Source organism: Trichosurus vulpecula, chromosome 6 (genome assembly GCF_011100635.1).
Source record: "Trichosurus vulpecula isolate mTriVul1 chromosome 6, mTriVul1.pri, whole genome shotgun sequence".
In the NCBI taxonomy this organism is placed as follows: Eukaryota; Metazoa; Chordata; class Mammalia; order Diprotodontia; family Phalangeridae; genus Trichosurus; species Trichosurus vulpecula.
Window position 1 is genome coordinate 157,031,984 of NC_050578.1, and position 21,078 is coordinate 157,053,061.

Sequence of the window (21,078 nt, forward strand, 5' to 3'; positions counted from 1 at the left end):
CACAAGGTACCTGCCTTCTCCCTGCTCCTTTCCCTTCTGTCTGTAACTGGATATGTTTAGCCTCAGATTTTGTTTTGGAGACCATATTTACTATGTGTGTAATTGTTTATATTAAACTCACCAAAGACGTTACTGCTGTTCTACTCTAAGGACATATGAGATAGAATAGCCCAAGGAGGATTTCTTCCTTTCCCTCATCTTCTATTATGGTGGAAAGAGCCTTGAACTTGGAGTCAGAAGACCTAGATGGGAGTCCTGACTCTGCCATTTAGTTGATGTTAGGTCACTTATAACTGCTCTAACACTGTTTTCTCAACTGTGAAATGGGGCTAATAATACCTGTATTGTCCATATCACAGGATGGTTGTAAGGAAAGTGATTTCTTAAATCGAAAGCACTAGAAAATGCAACTATTCTTATTATCCTTAGGCTGTTCCCTTTTTTTTAAACATTTTTTTAAATTTAATATATTTAGTTTTCAGCATTCATTTTCACAAGAGTTTGAATTACAAATTTTCTCCCCATTTCTACCCTCCCCCCCCCACTCCAAGATGGCATATATTCTGGTCACCCTCCCTCCAGTCAGCCCTCCCTTCTGTCACCCCACTCCCCTCCCATCCCCTTTTCCCTTCCTTTCTTGTAGGGCAAGATAAATTTCTACACCCCATTGCCTGTGTATCTTATTTTCTAGTTGCATGCAAAAACTTTTTTTTTTTTGAACATCTGTTTTTAAAACTTTGAGTTCCAAATTCTCTCCCCTCTTCCCTTCCCATCCACCCTCTCTAAGAAGTCAAACAATTCAACATAGGCCACATGCATATCATTATGTATAACCCTTCCACAATACTCATGTTGTGAAAGTCTCACTATATTTTGCTCCTTCCTAACCTGTCCCCCTTTATTGAATTTTCTCCCTTGACCCTGTCCCCTGCCCTCCCTTCTATCATCCCCCCCCTTTTTTTTATCTTCTTCTTCCTCATTTTTCCTGTGGGGTAAGATACCCAACTGAGTATGTATGGTATTCCCTCCTCAGGTCAAATCTGATGAGAGCAAGATTCATTCCCCCTTACCTGACTTCTCTTCCCTTCCTACAGAACTGCTTTTTCTTGCCACTTTTATGTGAGATAATTTACCCCATTCTATCTCTCCCTATCTCCCTCTCTCAATATATTCCTCTCTCATCCCTTAATTTGATTTTATTTCTTTTAGATATCTTCCTTCATCTTCAACTCACTCTGTGCCCGCTCTCTCTCTATATATATATATATACACATACATATATATACATACATACACACTCACATATACATATATATACATAAATATATGTATAATATGCATATTCCCTTCAGCTACCCTAATATTGAGGTCTCATGAATCATACACATCATCTTTTGTTCCCTTTTTTTTAAAGGAGGTAAAACATTGTATATATATAATTTATGATGTTTTTTTTATTTTATCATTTTTATTTAATATTTGAGTTTTCAATATTGATTTCCATAAGATTTTGAGTTACAAATTTTCTCCCCATTTCTACTCTCCCCCCCATTCCAAGATGTTATCTATTCTGATTGCCTCATTCCCCAGTCAGCCCTCCCTTCTTTCACCCCACTCCTCCCCATCCCCTTTTCCCTTTCTTTCTTGTAAGGCAGGATAGATTTCTATGCCCCATTCCCTATATATCTTGTTTCCCAGTTGTATGCAAAAAACAATTTTTTTAAGCATCTGCTTTTAAAACTTTGAGTTCCAAATTCTCTCCCCTCTTCCCTTCGCACCCACCCTCCCTAAGAAGGCAAGCAATTCAACATAGATAACACATGTATCATTATGTAAAACACTTCCACAGTGCTCATGTTGTGAAAGGTTAACTGTATTTCCTGCCATCCTATCTTGTCCCCCTTTATTCAATTTTCTCCCTTGACCCTGTCCCTTTTCAAAAGTGTTTGCTTTTGATTACCTCCTCCCCCTATCTGCCCTCCTTCTACCATCCCCCACCCCCCGATTTTTATCCCCTTCCCTTTACTTTCCTATGGAATAAGATACCCAATTGAGTGTGTATGTTATTCCCTCCTCAAGTTGAATCCAATGAGAGTAAGATTCACTCATTCCCCCTCACCTGCCCCCTCTTCTCTTCCAACAGAACTGCTTTTTCTTGCCACTTTCATGTGAGATAATTTACCCCATTCTATCTCTCCCTTTCTCCTTCTCTCCTCTCTCACCCCTTAAATTTATTTCTTTTTTTTTAGATATCATCCCTTCATATTCAACTCATCCTGTGCCCTCTCTCTATATTCCCTTCAACTCCCCTAATACTGAGAAAGGTCTCATGAATTACACACATCATCTTTCCATGTAGGAATGTTAACATAACAGTTCAACTTTAGTAAGTCCCTTATGAATTCTCTTTCTTGTTTACCTTTTCATGCTTCTCTTGATTCTTGTATTTGAAAGTCAAATTTTCTATTCAGCTCTGGTCCTTTCATTGAGAAAGCTTGAAAGTCCTCTATTTTATTGAAAATCCATATTTTGCCTTGGAGCATTATATTCAGTTTTGCTGGGTAGGTGATTCTTAGTTTTAATCCTAGCTCCTTTGACCTCCAGAATATCATATTCCAAGCCCTTTGATCCCTTAATGTAGAAGCTGCTAGATCTTGTGTTATTCTGATTGCATTTCCACAATATTCAAATTGTTTCTTTCTGGCTGCTTGACCTGGAAACTCTGGAATTTGGTGATAATATTCCTAGAAGTTTCTGTTTCTTTTTTTTTTTTCTTTTTGGGATCTTTTTCAAGAGGCAATTGGTGGATTTTTTCAATTTCTATTTTACCCTCTGGCTCTAGGATACCAGGGCAGTATTCCCTGATAATTTCTTGAAAGATAATGTCTAGGCTCTTTTTTTGATCATGGCTTTCAGGTAGTCCAATAATTTTTAAATTATCTCTCCTGGATCTATTTCCCAGGTCAGTGGTTTTTCCAGTGAGACAGTTCACATTGTATTCCATTTTTTCATTCCTTTGGGTCTGTTTTATATCTTGATTTCTCATAAAGTCACTAGCTTCCACTTGCTCCAATCTAATTTTTTAAGGTGGTATTTTCTTCAGTGGTCTTTTGGACCTCCTTTTCCATTTGGCTAATTCTGCCTTTCAAGGCATTCTTCTCCTCATTGGCTTTTTGGAGCTCTTTTGACATTCAGGTTAGTTTGTTCTTTAAGGTGTTATTTTCTTCAGTATGTTTGGGGTTCTCCTTTAGTAAGTCATTAACTTGTTTTTCATGGTTTTCTTGCATCACTCCCATTTCTCTTCCCAATTTTTCCTCTACTTCTCTTATTTGCTTTTTTCACACTGAGGACTCATTGATCTTACAATCCACTAAAACTCCCAGAACTTTTTTCAGAATAATGGTTTCCTAACCATACCTCGCCATTTTATTCTTATGAAATTGATGTTGTACCTAAGTGTAATACTAAGCATTTATCCCTGTTGAACTCCATCTTATTAGGTTCAGCCAAAATACTCAAGCATATCAAGACCCTTTTGGTTCTTGACTTTGTCATCTAGTATGTTAGTTATCTCTCCCAGTATTATGTCATCTGCACATTGGATGGACATGCCATCTTATGTCTTTATCTAAGTCTTTGATCGAAGTGTTAGCACAGGGCCAAGGACAGATTCCTGGGAATACTTTCTGTCATGTTGATATTGAACCATTAAAAACTACTCTGAGTCTGGCCATCTAACCAGTTCTGAAACACTCTGATAGTATTGTCATCTAAATCCTTATTATTCCATCTTCATGAGGAAAGTAGGAGATATGTTATTAAATTTTTTCTGGCCAAAATCAAGGTAAACTGTACAACATTCCCTTCATCTACTTATTCAATAATTCTGTCAAAAAAGGAAATAATTAGTCTAGTATGTCCTATTTTTTTAATTAATTAATTGATTTTTAGTTTACAGTGTTCACTTACATAAGAGTTTGAGTTCAAAATTTTCTCATCTTCCCCTCTCCCCAAGACAGTGTGCAATCTGATATAGACTATACACACACACACACACACACACACACACACACACACACACATTCATATTAAACATATCTTCACATTAGTCATGTTGTGAAGAAGAATTAGAATGAATGGGAGAAACCACAAGAAAGATTCTTACAAAAAAAAGGGAGAGAGCAAATAGTATGCTTCAATCTGCTTCATATTTCTTTCTCTAGATGTGGATAGCATTTTCCATCATGAGCCTTTTGGAGGTGTCTTAAATCCTTGCATTACTGAGAAGGGCCAAGTCTATCAAAGTTAGTCATCACACAATGTTTCCACTACCATGTGCAATGTTCTCCTGGTTCTGCTCACTTCACTTAGCATCAGTCATGGAAGAACATGACCTATTCTTGACGAAGTCATGGCGGCTCTTTGTAATCACCACCTTTACTTCTAGATGTTCACCAACCATCTCTTTTAGCATCTGTCCTAGAATTTTCCCAAGAATCAAAGCCCTGTGCAGACTATGTTCTCTTCTCTTTTCAAAATCAGAATAATATTTTCTCTAGTCTTGTGATACCTCTCCCATTTTCCATGACTTTTTGATATCTATGACAGAGGTTCTGTAGTCATATCTGCCTGTTTGGTTTTGTTTTTTAGTACCTGAGGATGTAGTTCATCTGGGTCAAGTGACTTGAATTCATCAAGGGCAGTGGTGCTTTTAGTATCTCCTTCCTTATCTTGGAAATTAACTCCTTGTTAGTCATTTTTGTTCTGCTTTTTCCATTGGTTCAAATGACAAATTCATGACCATCCAAAAGAGAAACCAATATGAACCCCCATTACACAAATATATATATATATATATATATATATATATATATATATATATATATATATATATATATATATATATATATATATATATTATGTCTGATTGTAGAAGCTTGGTTGATGCATTCTTTTTAACAGGTTTCTTTAAAATACCTGTTCCCAGAGTACATCTGAAATATTGTGTCCTGAGCAGGATTCCCCAGTGTACCCCCATTTCCATGTTAGTGTATTTCCCTGTGGCAGAGGACAGTGTTCTTCTAGTCATCCATGGTGAGTACCCTCCCTGAAGGCAGGTGCCTTCACCATTCCATGTTGCGGGGAATCCTACAGGAGCTCATTATTCTTCTATCCATATGGTTCCACATACTAGGAGAGCTCATGTTCAATTATGCCTCTGCCTGACATGATTTTGTTTGTCAAATTACACAGGGGCCTTTTATTTTGGTGGAAATGAATTAACCTTTTTTTTGCCATTTCCCCAGAGAAAGAGGAAATTTCCCACATATTTGAGTTGCCTTTACTCTACCTTTAAACTTTTGTTTAGTTTGACCATGAGAAGCATTTCTTTGAGTAAAGACAAACCTGAGAACAAATGGAAAGGCTACTTTGCCACAATTAGGCTGCTTCCCAATTTCCCATGCTTACAAGCAACTGATGAGATGATCAGCTCTTTCTATTTCTTCTTTAAAGGTATTTTAAATATATTTCCATTTTTATGCTTTTAAATTAGTTTTGCATTTTCTAAATTGTATTTTATAAGCCTGTCTTGACATTGGGAGGATAGCAATCAAGTATATAGGATGTCTAATGGTTACCATTTGTTCTCACCCATGAATAAACAGGATGGGTCCCAGCATGCTGGTGGATATCCTCTGGTGAATTTATGAGAAGACATGGACAGCCTAGGGTGACCTTCCATGCCATGGCCAGCTTTTTTCCAAATTTGCATTAATATCTACAGCAGACAACTAGTTCAGTTTGCAATCAGCATGCACAGGATAAAGGTTTAGTGGCTCATGAGCTCACATAGCAACTAGGGTGCTTAAAAAACCCATACCACTAATTCAGTCTTTAAGAGAAGATTACTACATTAATAAAAGTATACTGTTCATAGAAAGAGAGATAACACTCTTATCTGATCAGACCATCTGTGGAGGATCAGGTTCAGTTCTGCATGCTGCATTTTAATAGGAATATTGACAAAATGGAGGCTATCCAGAAAAGGGCAACTGCAAAAATGTGTTACATGAGAAATGATTGAAGGTAGCAGAGATATTTTATTTTAGAAAAGGAATCTGAAGGGATAGGATAAAGGCCAGACAAGGTTAGATTTGTTGTACTCAGTATCAGAGAATAAACTAGGATCAATGAGTGGAAGTTATGAGGAAGGAGTTTTACTTCTGCATGAGGAAGTGCAGTAGAATGGTTTGCCTTCTGAAGTAGTGAGCTTCCTATTACTGGAAGTATTCAATAAAAGTCTTAGATAATCAGTCAGTCTGGGAAGTTGGAGAGGAGACTCTTGTACTGAGTGGAAGGTGGGAACAGGTAAGTGAAGGCTGTGTGGTAGAGTGGAAAGAACCTTAGATCTGGAATCAGAGGACCTGGGTTTGAATGTGACCCTTGAAACTTTTAGTGCTTGTGTGACAAACCACTGATTCCCTCTGGGTTTCTCCTCCTCATCTGTAAAAAAAGAGGTGTTGGGCTAGCTGTCCTCTAAGGTCCAGATCTATGATCCTGTGGCATCCCTAAATTTCCTTCCAACTCTCAGATTCTACCGGTTGGTCATAACCAATAGCTCTTTGTACCTGGAAAAGGTTAAAATGCACAATGGTGATATGCTTTGCCTTTAGACTTAGGAATGTGGACTCCATAGAACCATAAAATACTCTTGCTTATTTATTGTTGGAGATCTGGGACTCTACCGCTATTTTAGGATTCCTCAGACACGTTCTTGCTTTTTAAACTGGGGAACAAGGAGGAATTATGTCACAAGTTACTTAAGGAATAAGTATCAGAGCTGGGATTTGAATCCATATACTCTGCCTCCAAATCTCCCATTATTTCCTTGATATGGCAGCTACCTCTCCAATTCAGCATTTTATGGCTAAGGTGGGAGGTGTGAAATGACTTGTCCAAATTCACACAGAAAAAGGATTGAACCGACATCACTAACTCCCCTATCCATTGGGTTTTTTTTTTTTTCTGTTACAACTTGTTGCCTTCTACTTGCTCCACTTTTTGGTGAGTCCCCTTAAATTTCTCTGGGATCAAAGTGAAAGCTGAGATAGGATGGAACTTCATCGGCCTTTGTGAAGGCCAGGTGGTACTCCCACTCCTAGCCTTCCCTGAACTCCTGCCAGAACATGATGCCTAGAGGTCCCATTTCATGTAAAGGTACACCCCCATGTAGGGGGTTCTGCTACTTAAGAGGGTACCAGATTCCCTTTTTGGGGGGATTTCTTGATCTCACCATAGATCCATCTCTACTTTCTACATATATGACAAGTCCTTACAGCATGCCTGCACAACATATGACTGGAGACAAGGGATTTAGGGCAGCCTGAGGGAAAATGTAGTGTTGTCACTGCTCACTCTCCCACTCTCCTGTTTGTCACATAGCCCTTGGAAACCAATCACCATCACTCCATCTCTAGTCTAACCTATTTACACCTGAAGTTTACAAATTGTGTAGGTCTGCCTTAGGGTTTATAAATCACCTGTTTAAATTCAGATTGAATGAAAGTTGTCAGACCCACCTCAGATCATTTTTTTTTCCTCTTTGATGAGAAGGAAATAGTTTAATTCCTAACACTTATTTTGTAACTTCCCACTTAATTTGCCAACAGTATACAAATACAATGTCTTAAAATACCCCCCATGAAGGGAAAAGGACCCACATGTACAAAAATATTTTTAGCAGCTCTTTCTGTAGTGGCCAAGAATTGGAAATTGAGGGGATGCCTATCATTTGGGGAATGGCTGAATGAGTTGTGGTCTATGAATGTAATGGAATACTATTGTTCCATAAAATATGATGAGCAGGCAGATTTCAGAAAAACCTCTAAAGACTTGCATGAACTGACGTTGAGTGAAGTGAGCAGAACCAGGAGAACATTGTACACAGTAACAGCAACATTTTGCAATGACTTCATGAAAGGTACATCCCCTTCTCTGCAATACAATGATCTAAGACAATTCCAAAATACTCATGACGGAAAATGCTATCTACATCCAGAGAAAGAACTATGGAGCCTGAATACAGATCAAAGCGTACTATTTCCTCTCTCTTTTTTTGTTTTTTCTTTCTCATGGTTCCTTTTTGTTCTGATTCTTCTTTCATAATATGACTAACATGGAAATATGTTTGACAGGATTGTATATGTATAGCCTATAACAGATTACTTGCCATCCTGGGGAGGGAGGGAAGAAAGAGGGGAAATTTTTAGAACTCAAAATCTTATAAATGTGAATGATGAAAACTAAAAATAAATTTATTAATTTAAAAATTACTCCCCATGGTCATGGGATAGTTTATAGTCAGAATAAGAATGACCAGGTAAGTAAGTGTTATTATAAGAAAACATTCCCCATTTAATCCTATTGGATGGGACAGAGTTCCTGAGAGGGTTAACTTTTTCACAATCTGTTTCTATTCATATAGGCTTTACTTAATCAAAAGCAAAGCTTAAAAAGATACACATGAGTGTTGACATTAAAATTCTATTAAGAGCCTGGTTTGTCTACACAGGAGAGTGCCCAGGAATTCAAACTGTGCAAAGAAAAAAAGAAATCTGTATTAGAGGAAAAACATCAGTCTTAACCCATTCTGTTCATGGGTTACTTTGATGGGTTCAGTGTGAAGAAAATCTCAGGAATCCTTTTGTTCTGGGACCTTTGAAATAACAGAGGCAGGAGAATCAGAGTTTTTAACATGTCCAGTACTCTTGTTAGCAATATTTATGTGATTTTGACTGGCACAATATCCAAGAAATTTCTCCAGCAAAATAACTACCAAAAAACCCCCCAAATTGATCAACCCAAGTCCCAAACAAAATAAAATTTAAAAACCCAATATACCTCAGTAGGTACAACTGGAAAAGAAAAAATATAGAAACAGGAAATAAAAAAAACACAGATAGGACTTAGAATCTTAATTTAAATGACGACATTTAAAAATTTTCTTGTTCAGTCATTTCAGTTGTATGCAACTCTTCATGACTGCATTTGGGGTTTTCTTGGCAAAGATACTGGAACGGCTTGCCACTTCCTTTTCCAGCTCATTTTACAGATGAGAAAACTGAGGCAAAAAGGATTGAGTGACTTGCCCAGGGTCACATAACTAGTAAGTATCTGAGGCTGAATTTGAACTAGAGTCTTTCTGACTCCTGGCCCAGTGCTCTATCTACTGCATCACCTGGCTGCCCTTTTTAAGAAATGGAGTCTTAAAAAAAAAAACCAAAGCTTTGCCAATGCCTTTTGGGTTTATATCACTGTCTTTTCTGGATCTGCTCCTGTGCATCTGGAATTGAACTCTCCCTTGTGACAAAGGAAAGCTGTTAAGCAAAACCAAAACTTAGAATACCCCTGACTTGGCATTTTGCCCTCATATATATTTGGGTCTCTGCCAAATGAAATGAAATGAAATAGGCTTCATTCCATGCTCACCAGGACCATTATTGGTTTTTTCAATTACTCAGAGTTTGGCTTCCTTTTAGTGACCTTTTCATTTACCTGTGAATACTTCTTAATAAAGATGTGCTGTGTGTATTTTTTTTTCCTGAAGCAGATAGTAGAAAATCATCATAGATTTTTCTAACTCTGTTGGGTGCCAGGTAAAGCATTGCCTGTGCCACTCAGTACTGTAAACTGCTGCCTCTGCATAACAAGAACAAGGATGATGATGATAAAAAAATAGTAGCTGGCACTTATGTAGCACCTTATGGTTTTCAAAGAGCTTTACAAATGTCTTACTTTAGCCTCACAACAATGCTGGAAGGTAGGTGTTATTATGCCCATTTTCCAGAGAGGAAACTGTAGCAGGTAGAAGTTAATCAACTTGCCCAGAGTCGCACAACCAGTAAGTGTCCGGACTGATTCGAACACTTGGTTTCCTGACTCCATAAGCATTTTAGTCAATGTGACACCTAGCATGAATGACAGCTTTAGGAGCTTCCATGAATCTTGTCCCCAAACATGTCCCTTCCCCATCCCCTAAAAGCCCAAGCTCAGATATAATTACATTTTTTAACCTTCTCAGTCATCCTCCCTATTATTGGTGCTGCCAATGTGGTTTGCATTTAAGTAATGAAAAGGTGAAATTGCATACTGTGATTGGAAACATCACTGCCCAGAGTCAAGAAAATTGGATCATAGGATCATAGAGTTAGACCTTAAGGGACACCTTAGAAGTCAGTGAGTCTACACCTCTCTCCCTTGTTTTACAGATGAAGAAACAGGCATAGAAAAATTAAGTGACTTTCCCAAGGTCACAGCTAGTATGTGTCTTAGGCCAGATTTGAACCTGGGTCCTAGAGCTAGTTGTAACACCAAGTAACCTGGCAAGAGGCATGGCCAATGATAAGGTACAAAGATGAGAGTTGGAATGTGGTTTGCGCAGGAGGGAGACAGCTGTACAATATGGTCACATATAATGGACGCAGTAATGTGTCTAGGTGACATTATGAAGGGCTTTGAAAACCCTTTATAACTACAAAAGTAGTTTATATATAAGGGTGGGGTTCCATTGATTATCCCATGCACTTAAAAGTAATTCCCTTGTTAGGTAAGAATTTCTTGATTGAATTAATCAAGTTTATTGAATGTAAACATGGTCTGCACACCTCCTTGAATCCATCAAGGCTTTTGTGAGGGACTTGGTTTTATCCTAAGGAATTTGTATAAGAGAAAGAACCAGATAAGAGATTTTTGGAAGGGGTCTGGAAATGGAGATGGAGCGGGAGTCATACTGAGCTGAACCAAGATCTGGCAGCCCCTTGGGAAGCTAGGGAAAGGAGAACTAGAAGGGAGGACTGATGAGCTATAGCCGAGGAGAGATATCCAAGAAGGCCTGGGACTGATTGATACCCCCAGGTTACCCACCTATTTGAGGAGTGACAGAAGTGGGGGCAGGGCAAGGTTTGATGTTTCCCCAACAGCTCCTCTCTGTGCCTGAATATAAACAGGCACTATAATATAAATGTGCTGTTTCATTATCCAAGTGTTTCCAGTTAACTGAATCTCAGTCACAAAAAGGCCAGGGGTTAACTAGAGAGAGGGAGAAAGTTAGGCATCAAGCCTAGCCTCTTTGCCTAAATGTTAGGCATTTTCCTAACTGGGGCCTTCCTGGTTATAAAGGTGCATTTAAATGTTTCAGGCCTTTAGTGCTTGGATATTAAAGGAATGCTTTAACAAGATTAAAAAAAAAAACAGCTTCACTGTATCAGAGGATTCTGATCAGGAAATTTCCTTCAGAATAAATTAATAAATACAAATAGGAACACATTGAAATTACATAAATTTATTCTATATATATATATAGCATCAAGTTGATATCTGTCGAAAATTTAAAAACCATAAGAGCAATGGCCTCATAAAACAGTTTCTTGCTTCTCAGTTAAAAGAAATCAGAATAATGTCTGTTATGTTGCTATGTATATAATTTTTTCAATATTAGTCAATTGATGAGCATTTTAGGTTGTTTATTTTTATAATTATAAATAGTGCTACTCTGTGTTTTTGCTCTAGAAGAGAAGAATTTTTTAAGAATCCAACCCATTTTTCTCTGGGTTTCAGGTTTTTCCAATGAGGGAGTTGGACTAATTGATCATTAGTTAAGCTCTCTTTCAACCTTTAAGTTTGTGTATCATCAAGTGTAACTTAAAGAGTAGAGGTTGTTGTTCAGTTGTGTCTGACTCTTTGTGATGCCAAGAAGGTAGAGATACTGGAGTGGTTTGCCCATTTCTTCTTCAGCTCATTTTACAGATGAGGAAACTGAGGCAAACAGGTTTAAGTGATTTGCCTAGGGTCTAGTGTCTGAGGCTGGGTTTGAACTATGGATGATAAGTCTTCCTGACTCCAGGATGGGTGCCCTACCCACTACAGCACCTGGCTGCCCTCTAAGGAGTAAAGAACTTGGGTTCAAATCATAACGGCACTACTGACTTGGGTTACTTGCTATGTGTCCTTGAGTCTTGAAATGATCTCTAAGGACCCTAAATGCCATGTAATGCTTTCCCATGGCAGATTTTACCTTAACCTCTTGCCTGGAAAGTGATTGTTTCAAGCATACTGAGTCTGTTACAGATATGTAAACAGCTCCATTCAGTGAAAGTCTGAAGTAAACATTTTCTCTCTAAGATAAGTCTGTTTGTACAAACCATCCAAAAACCCTGTAGATCTAGGCCAAAAGATGCAGCATCGTTTTTCCACCATTGGGCTATTTCCAAACCATTTTCCTTTCAAGTTATTTATGGGTCTTTGCATTCAATTGGAAACCTCAAAGCCATTTCTGCCTGGAACAAGACAGAGTTTGGGGAACCTTTCTGTCCTGAACAGGCTCCAGGATCTTAAATTTCTCCTAATGTTGAATCAGATTCTGTCAGTGGCCCTAGTGACTTCCTGGTTGTAAATTAGCCACCTTAAAAAGGTGCATTGAGTCTGTCAGGCCACTGGTACAGGATACTAAAGTAGTGATTTATATAACAGGGCCCTAGTGGCATGATGGGAGTTTAGGTACTGGGAGAATATGGCTCTCTGAGCAGAGTCATAAAATTAGGGCCAGGCAAAACGCATTGGAGCATCATGCAAGTTCAGGGAATTCCTTTGCCCTGCCATGATTCCTATCTGTCCTACAAACTGAAGGAATGTTTTATGATGTCAAAACATAAAAAGCCAAGAACAGTTGAATTCATTGGGAGCCCAAGAGCAGAAAGAAGGAGCTACTCAGTTATTTATTGTTTTCTTCTAAGGGTACCTTCACACAAGGAAACATACAGAGAGAAACTAAGGTTCTTGTAGGTTTATGGCCACATTGGAGCATCTGGGGAGACTTTTAGGGATGTCTGGGGTCCAGCTAGAAGTTTCTCCCACGTGCCATTTACGATGTGAGAAAGCAGAGAGTGAGGAGTCAATGGCATCTATTTTTCTGACATTTCAGAAGAAGCAGCAGAGATTCAGTGAGGGAGGCAGCCTATGACCTTCTTGTGTTAAATCAGTGCAGGACTAGATGTCCTTCATCTCCTCTCACTGGCTGGCTGAGCTATCAATCAATCTACCAATCAATGTTCTTCAATCCCGCCAGGGATGTCGTAGCCACCTTTTATTTTTTGTGGGACAGACTCAATCAGGAGCCCCACTAGAACAACCTTCTTGCTTTTAGACCTGGGTCTTATTTTCTTTTACCCAGTATACAATTTAACTAAAACCGACATGGTACAATGGAAATAGCACAGGCTTAAGAGTCAGAGAACTGGGATTTGAACCCTGCTTCTGAGACTTAATACCTATGTGACCTTGAGTTTCCTCCTCTGTAAATTGGGAGGGCTTGGACTTTGGCTTCTAAAGCCCTTTCAAGATCTAAAGCTCTAATCCTAATCTAGTTTTTCTTAGTAATTTCAAAAATAATCATAAGCGGGGCAGAGCCAAAATGGCAGCTGGAAAGCAGGGACTTGCTTAAGCTCTCCCCCAAATCCTTCCAAACACCTGTAAAAAATGGCTCTGAACAAATTCTAGAGCTGCGGAACCCACAAAATAGCAGAGGGAAACAGGTCTCCAGCTCAGGAGAGCCTGGATGGTCCCCGGGAATGGTCTATCGCACAGTGCTGGGAGTGGAGCGCAGCCCAGTGTGGGCTGTGCCAGGACAGACCAGATCCAGAGTCAGCCAGCTGGAACAGGTCTTGGGGCCATGAATCAGTTACCAGACTTCTCAACCCACAAATGCCAAAGAGCAGGTTAGAGGGAAACTGTGGGATCAAGTTCAGAGAGGTCCGATCACCAGCCCTGGGGGTGGCAGAGGTGGTGCAGCCATGGTGGTGGCAGCAGCAGAAAACTCCAGAGGCTGCTTCCAGAGCTACAGCATCAGCTGCTTCCCAAGTCCCTGGCTCACATGGTGGGAGGAATCTAGCAGCAGATTAGAGTGGGAGTGCAAGGAGCGCTTTGTGGGCACAGGTGCAGGTTCTCTTGCTGTGCCCTGCTTGGATCTGTATTGTGGTCCTGGTTGGCAGTTCTTGGGGGAGGAGGAGTGCTGCGGTGACAGAGCCCAGGGTGATGGTGGAGTAGAAGTAGCTCTGAAAACAGCAGTGCTTGGACCCTAAAGCTTGGGGCAAAGTACTCTCTAGTCTACAAGCAGTCATATCCTGACAAAAAGTACTTGGCTGGGAAAATGAACAGGCAGCAAAAACGAACTTAGACTCAAACACAGACTCAAACTCTAGGTTCCTTTTTTGGTGACAAAGATCTAAACATACAGCCAGAAGAAGTCAACAAAGTCAAAGAACCTACATCAAAAGCCTCCAAGAAAAATACGAATTGGTCTCAGGCCATGGAAGAGCTCAAAAAGGATTTGGAAACGCAAGTAAGAGAAGTAGAGGAAAAATTGGAAAGAGAAATGAGAGTGATGCAAGAAATCCATGAAAAACAAGTCAAAGACTTGCTAAAGGAGACCCAAAAAAATACTGAAGTAAATAACACCTTAAAGAACAGACTAACCCAAATGTCAAAAGAGCTCCAAAAAGCCAATGAGGAGAAGAATGCCTTGAAAGGCAGAATTAGCCAAATGGAAAAGGAGGTCCAAAAGACCAATGAAGAAAATGCCACCTTAAAAATTAGATTGGAGCAAGTGGAAGATAGTGACTTTATGAGAAATTAAGATATTATAAAACAGAACCAAAGGAATGAAAAAATGGAAGACAACATGAAATATCTCATTGGAAAAACCACTGACCTGGAAAATAGATCCAGGAGAGATAATTTAAAAATTATTGGACTACCTGAAAGCCATGATCAAAAAGAGAGCCTAGACATCATCTTTCAAGAAATTATCAAGGAAAACTGCCTTGATATCCTAGAGCCAGAGGGTAAAATAGAAATTGAAAGAATCCACCGATTGCCTCTCGAAAAAGATCCCAAAAAGAAAACTCCTAGGAATATTGTCACCATGTTCCAGAGTTTCCAGGTCAAGGAGAAAATACTACAAGCAGCCAGAAACAAACAATTTAAATATAGTGGAAACACAATCAGAATAATACAAGATCTAGTAGCTTCTACATTAAGGGATCAAAGGGCTTGGAACATGATATTCTGGAGGTCAAAGGAGCTAGGATTAAAACTAAGAATCACCTACCCAGCAAAACTGAATATAATGCTCCAAGGCAAAATATGGACTTTCAAAAATAGAGGACTTCCAAGCTTTCTCAATGAAAAGACCAGAGCTGAATAGAAAATTTGACTTCCAAATACAAGAATCAAGAGAAGCATGAAAAGGTAAACAAGAAAGAGAATTCATAAGGGACTTACTGAAGTTGAACCGTTATGTTAACATTCCTACATGGAAAGATGATGTGTGTAATTCATGAGACCTTTCTCAGTATTAGGGGAGTTGAAGGGAATATAGACAGAGGGCATAGGATGAATTGAATATGAAGGGATGATATCTAAAAAAAAAAATGAAATAAATTTAAGGGGTGAGAGAGGAGAGAAGGAGAAAGGGAGAGATAGAATGGGGTAAATTATCTCACATGAAAGTGGCAAGAAAAAGCAGTTCTGTTGGAAGAGAAGAGGGGGCAGGTGAAGGGGAATGAGTGAATCTTACTCTCATTGGATTCAACTTGAGGAGGGAATAACATACACACTCAATTGGGTATCTTACTCCACAGCAAAGTAAAGGGAAGGGGATTTAAAAAAAGGGGAGGATGATAGAAGGGAGGGCAGATAGGGGGAGGAGGTAACCAAAAGCAAACACTTTCGAAAAGGGACAGGGTCAAGGGAGAAAATTGAATAAAGGGGGACAGGTTAGGAAGGAAGGAAATATAGTTAGCCTTTCACAACATGAGCACTGTGGAAGTATTTTACGTAATGATACATGTGTGATCTATGTTGAATTGTTTGCCCTCCATGGGAGGGTGGGTGGGAAGGGAAGAGGGGAGAGAATTTGAAAATCAAAGTTTTAAAAGCAGATGCTTAACAAAAAAAGTTGTTTTTTGCATACAACTGGGAAACAAGATATATAGGGAATGGGGCATAGAAATCTATCCTATCCTACAAGAAAGTAAGGGGAAAGGGAATGGGGAGAAGTGGGGTGAAAGAAGGGAGGGCTGACTGGGGAATGAGGTAATCAGAATAGATGCCATCTTGGAATGGAGGGAAGGGTAGAAATGGGGAGAAAATTTGTAATTCAAAATCTTGTGGCAATCAATGTTGAAAACTAAAATGTTAAATAAAAATGATAAATAAAAAAAATAATCATAAGTTTACAAACCCACACAATATGTTCTCTGTCTTTTAAATATCAGTCTATACCTATAATTTAATTAGTTTGGGATCTCCTAAGATGTAGGCAGAAAATGTTCTACCAGTTCAGATTTGCAATTCTTCTGCATGGCTTTAGGGAACTGCCTGGGGACATTGAGAGGTTCAGTGACTTCCTTAGGGGTTCACAATTCGTCTGTGTCAGAGGTATAATTTGAACTCGGGTCTTCCTGAAGCCTAAACCAAGTCTGTATCTACTGTACTATACTGCCTCTCACTCTGTGTTTTGCAAATAACTTTTTGAAGAAAGAAAAAAAAAGTCAGAATGAAGAAAGATATCAAAGGGTTAATTGTTTTCTTCCTTGTTCTGACCTGTCAGGCATTCTTTCCTTATAAATCACTGAACTATTTAATTTTATTAACAAGACTTTGTTTTTCTATGGTACCTTTCTTCTGAGGTACCTGGAGTGCTTCATGGATATTAGCTCATTCTTTGCACACCCATGTGATGAGGTTAAAGGAACAAATATTATTGTCCCTATTCTAATTGAAGGAGAAATAGAAGGAAACAGACACCAAGTAACTCATTCAAGGTTCTATGTCAGCACTAGAGTTGGTACTAATATCATAGGTTTCTAAAGCTTAGTCTAGTTCCCTACCTACTGGACCACATTGAATTGTGCCCACCAAAGGTCTGGGCCTTCAGTTTATGAGAAAGTTATTTAGATTCTTTATTTTTTTCTCATATAGGTATGCGGATGGCTCCCAGGATATATTGATTGGCTACCTGAAGAGTTGCCTTTTATTTGGTTTTCGGTCATATCAGTCCCTCCCCAGTCATGATTCAGCCAGACCTTTCTGAAGACATGGATCTAAGTGCTCAAGCACTATGTGCCACCTGTGGCCAAGTCCACTCCCCTGAGGAGAACCATTTCTATAGCTATGCTGAGGAAGTGGATGATGACCTCATCTGCCACATCTGTCTGCAAGCTCTGCTGGAGCCCCTGGACACTCCCTGTGGCCATACCTACTGCACACTCTGCCTCACCAACTTCTTAGTGGAAAAAGACTTTTGCCCCGTGGATCGCAAGACGATCATCTTACAGAACTGCAAAAAGTCCAGTATCCTAGTAAATAAGCTCTTAAATAAACTGATGGTGACCTGCCCTTTCACAGAACACTGTTCAGAGGTTTTGCAGCGCTGTGACCTGGAATACCATTTTCAGACCAGGTAGGTCCTTTTTCCCCCCTAAGCAGCTTCAGGAAATCCCAGTTGTCTGGGAAGACAAGGAAGCTAACTAGGTCTCCAAATGTCATGGGTGGCTGGCTTCAAGTGCATCCCGCAGACTAGCAGAGTCTGGTGTCTTTTTTTTTTTCTGTATAACGCCTGGAAAATTCATTTGGAGTAGGAAAACTTTTTTAGGTACATTTGACTAGGACCCAACCTAAGAAAGGAGAGGAAGAAGAAAGAAAGAGAAAAAAGGAGAGAGAATTTTAAAAGTAATAGAAATCTTTTTTTTCACATTCTTTTTTTCCCCGCTTAATAGTATTTTATTTTTTTCAATTACAGGTAAAGATAGTTTTCAACATTTACTTTTATAAGATTTTGAGTCCCAAATTATTAAATAAGGTTAATTTGTTCTTATATCACAGTAAGTTTTTACTCCCTCTTCCTGAGTTGAACCTCTCTTATAACAAAGAAAAACACTCAAGCAAAAACGATGCAGAGACTTCATCTGAAAAATGTGTGTAACATTGTACCAATACTATCACAACCATCCCCATGGGAGGGGAAGTATGTATCATTACCTGAAAGAGATAATTTTATCTCCAGATTTGTTCTCCCTCAACTTTTTCTGAGTTTTACATCTGAGAATGATATCCTGTTTCTTAGTTAAAAAAGACTGAGGTTTGGTCCAGACAGACAAAGTATCTACTGTACATGAGAATTGCAAAGGTTCATGTGACTATTTTTTGAGGTGAAGAGAGGGATGGCTTCTTCAAACTTAAAAACTTAGCTATGTTCTGAGTGATTCTTTATGTCTGGAACCATCCCCAGAGCTTGGGCTGAGTGATGTCATGTGATGTGTGGGCCTTTGCTGATGCTGACTCACTAGTCAGTCGCACTAGTGCTGGCCTGTTAAGCTGAACTGTTGAGCTCATAGGTAACTCTGCATCATTCACCTGTGCGATCTCCAGGGCAAGCACTGTGTCCAACCCTACAGCGTATTCTCTGCTTGGAATGTTCACGATTCTTGGCAAAGGTTGAATGACAATAAGTGACACTGATCATTTTGGAGGAGGCTGACGTTTATCTATGCTCCCTCAGTTTAGAATTGAGAGAATAAGAGACCTTTGCTATGGAAGGTCACATAATGATAATCACATATATTATATAACTATATAGATATATATATATATAGAGAGAGAGTTATATATGTATGTATGTGTGTATATATAATATATTAATATGTGTATATATACATATGTACATACATATATGTGTGTATATATGTATATATATGTGTATGTGTGTATGTGTATGCATATATGTATGTATATATATATATATATACATATATATGGAAGGTCACATAATGATAATCACATATATTATATAACTATATAGATATATATATATAGAGAGAGAGAGTTATATATGTATGTATGTGTGTATATATAATATATTAATATGTGTATATATACATATGTACATACATATATGTGTGTATATATGTGTATGTGTGTATGTGTATGCATATATGTATGTATATATATATATATGAAATACGCACATATATTTTACCAAACCTATAATTTCATTGGTCCACTGCGTCTGGCCCATAGTAGGTGCTTAATTAATGTTTATTGACTGACTCACAGTCAACACTATGGGTGGTTGCTGGGTGATTTATAGTCTAAGGTACTTAGGGGACTTGAGGTGTTAAGTGTCTCAAGACGACCCAATGAAATGGGTGCTGCAGATATCATTACTATTTTATAACTGAGGAAACGGAGGGACAGAGGGGGTAAGTGGCTTGTCCGTAGTTATATGATAAACATCAGAAGCAATATTTCAACACAGAATTTTCTGACCCTCTGCTAGGACACGCTGACTCTTTATATCCATAGGTATCCGCATTCTGTCTCTGTACTCATAGGTATTAAGGGCACGAATGTGGGCAAGCATCCATCAGATGACACAGGATGATTCTCTAGGATGGCACTTGGTGGTGCCCCACATATCTATCGAGGATTTTCCTTTAAGAAAGGAAGCTTTGGCCTGCGTACAATTCTAAATCACCATATGCTCCCAAAATAAGATACGGCAGCCAATTCACTGTTCCCCCCAAGATTTGTAGCCTAATGCGACATTACGTGGGTGATCTATGAAAGTTGAAAGCAGGGATATGGTTAATCATTGTCCTTCAGCTTGCTACGGGAATTGCATCAAAAGGGGCACATGAAGCATGAATGACTACATACCGACTGAACAGAACTCACTTAAAAAAATAACCCACTTTAAAGACTTAGCTAGTATTTTGCATGGTATTAAAAAATGCCCAAAAAATTTTGGGATTGAACCCCAAAATGTTTTTGAATCATGCTGCTTCCTTGAGCTGTCTGCCTTAGAGCTCTTTCCCTGGGAGCGCTAATAATAAATATGTAAGGTAAGTAATGGAAATATTATTAACCTCATTTTACAGAACACGGAATTGAGACTCAGAGTTAAGAATCACACGACTCATTTGGAGGTGGAATAAAGATCCCCGGGCAGTTAGGTGGCGCCATAGTGCATAGAGCGCCAGGCCTGGAGTCAGGAAGATTCATCTTCCTGAGTTCAAATCTGGCCTCAGACATTTACTAGCTGTGGGACCTAGGCAAGTCACTTAACCCTGTTTGCCTCAGTTTCCTTATTTGTAAAATGAGCTGGAGAAGGAAATGGCAAATCACTCCAGCATCTTTGCCAAGAAAACCCCAAATGGGCTCATGAAGAGTCAGGCACAACTGAAAAATGACTGAACAGCTACCACAAAAGCACTAGTGAGGTGACCCTGGACAAGTTACCCTTTGTTTGTCTCAGTTCATCTGTAAAATGAGGGTAATAATAGTGCTTACTTCCCAGGGTTGTTGTGAGGAACAGGTGAGAGGACAGTCATTGTAAAGCACTTAGCCCAGTACCTGGAACTGGCAAATGTGCTTTATAAATGTGAGCTATTATTATCACTGGATTTGGAGTCCGAGGCCCCAGGTTTGAATCCTGCAACTGCCACATATTGTTTGTCAATTCTGTGGGACTCAGTTTCTTCAGCTGCAAAATGAGTGGGTTGGACCCAGGGGTGGGGAACCTGCGGCCTTGAGGTCACATGTGGCCCTTTAGGTCCTCAAGTGCTGCTCTTTGACTGAATCCAGACTTGAAGTTCAATCAAAGGGCTGCACTTGAGGACTTAGAGGGCCACATGTGACCTCGAGGCCGCAGGTTCCCCACTCCTGTCTTGTCACTAGACAACCTCCAAGATCTTCTAAATGTTTGAGCCGGGTCTCAGGCTCACGTTTTCTGCTTCATAGAACAGTGCATTGGACACTATGTTGTGCTGTCTTTTTAGGAAGGAAGGTCCCTCTGAAGTGAGTTGTTTGCTTATGTCTGAATCCTTCCACATTTCAACTTTCTAACTGGGTTAGAACCAACATTTCCTACAACACGTGCTAGTCATCACACACCTGATACTTTTCTTTTCTGATGGTGTCCAAGATGGTGGTTAAGAATCTGAAGTTATGGGGCAGCTAGGT

At 39.2% G+C, this 21,078-nt stretch overlaps 1 long non-coding RNA gene across 1 annotated transcript in view; it reads left to right on the top strand.

Moving 5' to 3' along the window:
• Positions 1-17,512, top strand: part of LOC118852910 — a 56,444-nt gene extending 38,932 nt beyond the window's left edge. Inside the window, exon 3 of the long non-coding RNA XR_005010633.1 lies at positions 17,038-17,512. This is a non-coding gene — a long non-coding RNA (uncharacterized LOC118852910). The remainder of the gene's footprint in view (positions 1-17,037) is intronic.
• Positions 17,513-21,078: the final 3,566 nt, after the last annotated feature.